This window comes from Diabrotica virgifera, chromosome 9, assembly GCF_917563875.1.
Source record: "Diabrotica virgifera virgifera chromosome 9, PGI_DIABVI_V3a".
Lineage (NCBI taxonomy): Eukaryota > Metazoa > Arthropoda > Insecta > Coleoptera > Chrysomelidae > Diabrotica > Diabrotica virgifera.
Window position 1 is genome coordinate 30,112,748 of NC_065451.1, and position 7,395 is coordinate 30,120,142.

Below are 7,395 nucleotides of genomic sequence, written 5' to 3' on the forward strand. Positions count from 1 at the left end.
TAAAACTCGCCCTGATGGAATACAATGTTGCCAAATTTACTGTTCCGTTCCGTCACAAATCGTCTGTCATTCCAGTCATTCTGTCAAAAACAAATTTGGTTTTGTTTTCAAAGTTATCAAATAGATGAAATGTGGAAAAAATCCCCTTACGAACAATTCACACATCCACCATTTCGGGCTGGGAAAAATTTTTCGAATAGAATCAAAGATCCAAACACCAGTTCTTAGAAATGTGTTTCGCCCTCTTCAACCTCTCTGGGCTCGTCGGTAAAGACAAGAGGTTGAATATCTTTAGACACATTCTAATCAAAAAACAACATTCGAGACCTAGACATAGAAGGTGCGTAAGTCTACGGCAAATCCGACAATGACAGTCTCAAGTTTTAATTCCCTAATTACTTAAAGTAAGTAAAATATATGTTTAAAAACATAAGATGTAGATCTTTGAAACACACTCAGTGAGCCAAAGATCCAAGGTTATTGGTTTAACGACCACTCGTACGAAATCAAATAGATGAAATAGAGAATGTGGAAAAATCCCCTTAGGAACAATTCACACATCCACCATTCAAAGTTATATTTTGTCTGTTTTGTTGAAGTTCTATTTTCTATTTGGTTCTATTTTTTAGTCATGAAGTTAAGTAGTATCGTGGGATATTTGAAGTTCTTGGGTACTGAAAATTCAAGAAGTTTTAAACTCTAGTCATCTTATTTTGGCTGCAAAAATAGAGGAAAGTTCTGAGCATACCATCAAAATATAATATGCTTTATTCCTTCAGTAAGGTCCAATCCCCACGAAATTAAAGGAACCCTATCTTTCACAAATGGCATGAGCATTAGCCAAATGTTATGTTCTTCTAAAGCAGAAAATAGTGGAAAATGTAAACATGTCTCTACTCTTGTTAAATGTAAGTATAAGGTATGTAAAGTTCCAAAAATAAATGGAATCATGAAAGGAATATTTTTGAAAGATGAAGTTTTCGATCCTAATAGCACTATTAATAATATTTAGAAAATATTAAAATATTACTAAAAGATTTTTAAATCGAAAACTTATTGGTCCATTTCCTTGGTAACACCTCCAAGGCTTCTAAAATTTGCAAGCCAAATGGATGCTGAAGCGTAGAAGACAAGAGGGAATTCAAAAAACTTACAATTTACGACCCCGTCTGTTCAGCTGGTAAATTCCAACAGAAAATGGACCTAGTTACTCAAAGGAGTAAAGACCAATATAAAAATAAAATAAAATTTTTATTTTTAATTCAGTTGCAATGCGAAGGCAAAACAATCTTACTTTTCAATTAGAATACGGAGCGCAGTCCAGTCCCTCGAATTGCAATTTTCGGCTCTTATTCAAAAAAAAATTATTTTATTTGAATATTTTTGATTTTACATTGATATTGTTTTAGGGAAAATGTGAAATTAATGGAACATTCAGTACATGAGTTGAAAAAATGTTAACAGATTGGCAAATGAAGACCATTTTTAATTGATCTAAACATTTATAGAAACAAAGTATATGGTTAATATAAATATTACCTGCCTGAAGTAACTTGGTGTACAAATTAATAGTAACCATAATTTTTATTCCCAGGGCCAGTGAGAAACAATGTGCATTTGATTTCTAAGTGTTCTAAGGAAAGATCTCGTAAGAATAAATAGATCTGTACAATGAAGATTAACCTAATCTGTTTAACCATCGAAATTATTGTATTGTTATAAAAATAATAAATCTCCATTTCATATTATTTACACTTACATACATTAACCTGGAATTTCATTGTGTCTACATTAGTGGCCATAGTCAGAAACCTACGCTAGTCTACGGAGGTACTGTCTTTCACAGATGTGGTAAAACCGTGTTTGATACATAATTGCTAAATAAACTTTGTGAATAGTAACTTTTCACAAAATAGACAAAATAGAGTTTTAATAGTTTTTACTGTACTTAAATATTTTTTACATTCAGTGGTAATAACATATTATATTTTGTTTTGGTATTTAAATTTACCTAAATATTTATAGAAATATACTATACTAAATTCAAGATGCAGTAGAAATAAACAAACCAAGACACATTAAATGCTACTATGAGCACTCCCGAATCATAATTTACAATGTATATACATTGTAAATCCCAAATCATGATTTCCAAAGTTTGTACATTGTGAATTATGATTCGGGAGTGCTCCTAATAGTAGCATTTAACTTGTCTTGGTTTGTTTATTTCTACTGCATCTTAATTTTAAATTTAGTGTAGATGTGGCCATCATAGGACGCTTACTTATAGATGCAATAAAATTATTGGTTTATTTTCATTTTAAATGTTATACTTCCAGTATTGTATGTATTACCTAGTATTAAAACATATATTTTTAATTAAAAATATAAATATCTTATTTTTATAATGAACAACATTAAATTTACTTCTTGCGGGAGTAGAAAAAAGTTATAGTAAATATTTTTAACTCGTTTAGCTTTTGATGATATTTGCCATATGTTTGTGTAAGACATGTTTAACGAGCAGTCTAAGGACATATTATTATACTTTGTTATACAAAATAGACATAAAATTTTGAAACTTTCAGCTTCACTTTTTCATTGTTTCAATATTAAATCCCAAATTTAGACTCTCCACCATTTTCTCATAAAAAAGTATGTTCAGTTTTTACCCCAGGTAGACCGAAACCACCAAAAAATTGATGTTACTTAAGTTTTTAAGTATTAAAAAAATGCGTTTCATCAGATACACAAAATAATAATAAAAACTTTACTATTAAACCAAAGTTTTAGTTAAAATAAAAACAAAATGTTTGCTTTCTGTGTAGAGTTACAAAAATAAGTTGAAATGCTATTTAATTTCGTATTATTTCCTGGTGATCCTCTGCCATACTAATTTTACATTGATCTTACATGCAAGCATTTGTAAATTAATTTACCATTAAAGGGCGGCCAAAGGTATATTCATATTAAATGGGTGGTTGTAGTTTTGTATATTTTATTTTCATTTGTATTATTTTTATTTTAGTTTTGTAATATTTTTAAGAACAAATAAAATAATTATAATTATTCTGAACTGTTGTTTCTTTATCAAACTACTTTTTTTTTTTGAAAAAAGTATCAACAAATCCATATATTTAAATTCAATATAAATGTAAATTTTATAGATAGAATTTACATAAAACAAGAATTTTTAATGAATGTTTGTTTAGTTTATCTATTCTTCTTGTCTTTTTTCCTTATGCCTATTACTGTGTCGGATTATGGTCCGTTGTTTCTTTCACCCATTTTTCTATGCTTTTCTGTTTTTGGCTAGGCTTTTCATTTCTTCTTTCGTTTTCCCTTGTACATGTACTATATCCTCTATTTGATCCCTCCAATTCTTTCGGGGATGTCCTCTTCTCCTTTTTGTTGTGTTTCCCATTTCCAGAATTTTCCTGGCCATCCTTTCTGGTTTCATTCTTATGATATGTCCATACCATTCCAGTTGTTTATTTTGGATGTGATATAATATTGGCTCTATTTCTCTTCTTCATTTCTTATTCTACCCCATTTTCATTTTCCTGCAATCATTCTTAAGTGTTTCATCTCCATTGCTGCTATTTTTGACTCATGTTTCTTCTGTATTGTCCAATTTTCGCATTGCATAGGTTATTACTGGTCTTGTTATTGTATTATGCATCTTCCTTTTCACTTCCATTTGTATGTATTTATGTCCTAGTATGGGTTTATTTAAGGTATAAAATATTCGTGTCGATTTATTTCCTTCGTTTGCAATTTCAGTGTCTATTTTCCCGTCGTGAGTTATTATACTCCCTACCTAGGTATTCATAGGTTGATACTTTTTTTAATGTTATCTGATTGCACTTTATTTCTCTGTTGTTTTAGGCCTTCCTTGTTATTTATTATCATTGTTTTGGTTATCTCTTAAGCTTTCGTTTCATTTTTCCGTACACCTTACACCTTATTACTATTAATCCATATCATGTATTCCTTTTTTTGTTCTTCAGTTTTACTACATCCTTCCTGGCTCTTGGCATTTGAACACTTCAACAAAAAAAATTATAGACATCAATTTCAATCCTATTCTTTAATTAATGTATGGTATTATATTATATCTCTGTTATTTGTAGTCTAAAAACAATCATACAAACAAATATTTGCATATTATACATATTATAATAATTACATACAATTGAACACATCTAAGACGAACGGAATTATCAATCAGTAGCCTCCGTCCTCCATAAATACTGAAATGACTGAAAAAAATGAAGTCTACTTTTTGAACTGAAGTCTAAGTTTTAAAGTCTACTGTCCTTGAGTGACTTACTGAAATTTGAATTGCCCGCCAAAAGTGAAATTTCTGTCAGCCAAAATTTGGCAACACTGTATTCCATCAGAGCGAGTTTTAGCCGCAGCTGTTTGAGCTAACCATAGAGGTATATATTAACATAGAGGGAGCCTACTTTCCGCGCTTCCTGACGACAAGATCTCATGGACTGGTTTGCTGCATCTCTTTCTAACAAATTGTATCGAAAATCTATGATGACATTCAGTGTGAATATAGGCACGGAAGAAGAGGAAAACTGTAGCAGCTTTACTATGCGTAAGAGTGAAACAGCACTAATCCAAATAAAAAAGATGGTGTCGTCACTTAGCTCTGAATGACACTCTCTCTATGCTAATATATAACTCTATGGTTCCAACATGAACTTTTGGACGGTCCAGAAACCGTCACGAAACTACTTGTACCGTTTGTTGTGCGCATGTTCGTAATTGTATCGCCCAGTCACAGAATAGAAAACAAGCAGAAGGCCCACTCTCGGATGCCGCCTTTGATGTTTGCGAGTACGCGCCCGCCATTTGTATTGAGGAAAAGCACAGGTTCGGATTGAGAAATTTGTGACAAGCTACGACAGAACCGTAATTTAAATATTCAGACCTTAATTTAGTAAATTTGAAATAATTTCATGTGTATTCTTCAAGTAAAAGTAGGACATGAAATATTGTATATTATTATGTCTATGGTTGCCGTAAACAAATTTAATTTGAATCAATTTTGGTTAATTTTTCTATTCCTGGATAAACATATAATTGAAATGTACTGAATTAAAATATAATAAATAATACAATAAAACATTTTGTTATCCCGTTAATAAACAACTGATAATTGAATTTATTAATTGAGTGGAAAATTAGTATAAATAAAAATGACAAATGACATTCATAAATTGTTTATTTTAATTTTAAATTTTCACATAATTAGGTAATAAATAAATACAAATAGCCCATTAAATGAACGGGAAATTCGGCGATACCGTGTAATTTTCAGGCGCAACTCCGAATTGCATGAAAATTTGGATTTAGGTTCTCTCCACTTCAAAGTTGAAATTGTGCCGTTGGTTGCTTTAACTTGGGGGGTGACAGTCACCCCTTCTAGGGGGTGAAAAAACATGTTCAAGATAAGACAGGAAATGGATAAATTGACTGATTTTAAGCAACTTTTGTTCTATAGAGTTTTTTACGTAAGTCAATACTTTTCGAGTTATTTGCCATTGAAAATGTTGATTTTTCGACAAAAAAATTTACGTTTTCAGACGGTTTTTCGCAAATAAAAAGTAAATATTTATCAAAAAAATATCCTTAGCAAAAGTGTAGCTTATAAAAAACCCAAAAAATGGTGTATCAGTAAAGTCTATCAATAAAATAAAAACAAAGTTGTAACCCATGAAAAGTACGTTCTTATTCGTCTAATTCCAAATCGAGTATTTCAAGGTGAAATCACCAAAAAATTTAGCACTTTTCGGGAAAACCCCATTTAAACTTGTTTAAAAAGTTTATAAAAAGCTTTGTTTTAATTATTAACAAAAGTTTTAGCATTAAAAATAAGCGAGTTACGCTCAAAATAAAGTTGGTCCTCTTTTTTTTTTGTAAAAAATCATGAAAATCTCGCCGTGTTTAGCTCCCCAAATGAAATTATTCGCTACCGCTTTACAAACAATTTACTTACCTATCTATTTTTTATATGATCTGTCAGTCTCACCGGTTTAAAGTGTTTATTTTTGAAAGGGTTATAATTGAGAAAGCTGGAATGGGTCACTAATCACGAGTGTATGCAAATTTTGAACAGCCATATCTTAACCAATTTTTGTCTTACGGAGAAACAAAATGAAACTATCATATTTATAATAGCAAAACCTACATTTTTTTTACTCTTTAAGATTTTTCTTATCACTAATACTTTTTAAGTTATTTTGAAAAAATGAAATTTTTCAAAAATTTTTAGAAATTTTTTTTAATATAAAACCAAATGTTTTCAAAAATAAGCACTTCAAACCAATCAAACTTACAGATCATATAAACAATACACACACAGTTAAAAAATATGGTAAAGCCAAACGATTAATTTCATTTAGGGTGCTAAATAGAGGGAGGTTTTCACGATTTTTTTACAAAAAAAAAGGGCCAACTTTTTTTTTCAGTGTAACTCGTTTATTTTTGATGCTGTAAACTTTTGTAAAAAACAAATAATAAGCTTTTTTTCGATACTTAAAAAATGTTAATAAGGTTTTCCCGAAAAACGCTTCTTTCTTCGGTGATTTCGCGTTGAATTATTCGATTTGGAATTAGACGAATAAGAACGTATTTTTCATGAGCTATAACTTTGCTTCTATTCAATTTGTAGACTTTACTGGTACACAATTTTTTTCGTTTTTTTTTATAGGCTACACTTTTGCTAAAAATATTTTTTTAGATATAATATTTACTTTTTGAGTTATTTGGGAAAAACGGTTTGAAAACGTAGTTTTTTTGTCGAAAAATCAACATTTTAAATCACGAATAATTCGAAAAGTATTGACTTACGTAAAAAAACTTTATAGAACAAAATGTGCTTAAAATAAGTCAATTTATCCATTTCCGGACTTATTTTAAACACGCGTTTTTCACTCCCCGAGAAGGGGTAAATGTCACCCCCTAAGTAAAAGCAACCAACGGTACAAATTCAACTTTGAAGTGGAGGGTAAGTAGAACCTAAATCCAAATTTTCATGCAATTCGGAGTTACCCCTGGAAATTGCACTCCCAAACGGTCATTTATTGGGCAAACGACACTTGACAGAAGCTCGAAACAAATGAGAATCGTTGAAAAGCCCTATTGCAAGTTTTTTGACTATTTTAGAAGTAAAGTGAATATAAGTGGAAAAAAGGGGTGGACGCATATTACGTGCTGTTAAAAATTGTAAAAAGACCCGTTTGAAATGTAATGAAATTTTTTTACTTTTCCTATGGGTGAGAAAATGAACAATTATAATACAATCACAATAAAAATGAACTAGAAATAAACAAACCAAGACACGTTGAATGTTACGAGGAGCACTCCCGAATCATTATT

At 30.4% G+C, this 7,395-nt stretch overlaps 1 long non-coding RNA gene across 3 annotated transcripts; it reads left to right on the plus strand.

Moving 5' to 3' along the window:
• Positions 1–105: 105 nt before the first annotated feature.
• On the plus strand, positions 106–3,069 carry LOC126892648 (uncharacterized). 3 transcript variants are annotated; one of them, XR_007700947.1, is made up of 3 exons: positions 106–404; positions 630–908; positions 1,410–3,069. It is a non-coding gene; the product is annotated as an uncharacterized LOC126892648 (long non-coding RNA). The 3 variants fall into 3 exon arrangements; XR_007700946.1 differs by lacking the exon at positions 106–404 and having other exon boundaries at positions 415–919; XR_007700945.1 differs by lacking the exon at positions 106–404 and having other exon boundaries at positions 415–908.
• Positions 3,070–7,395: the final 4,326 nt, after the last annotated feature.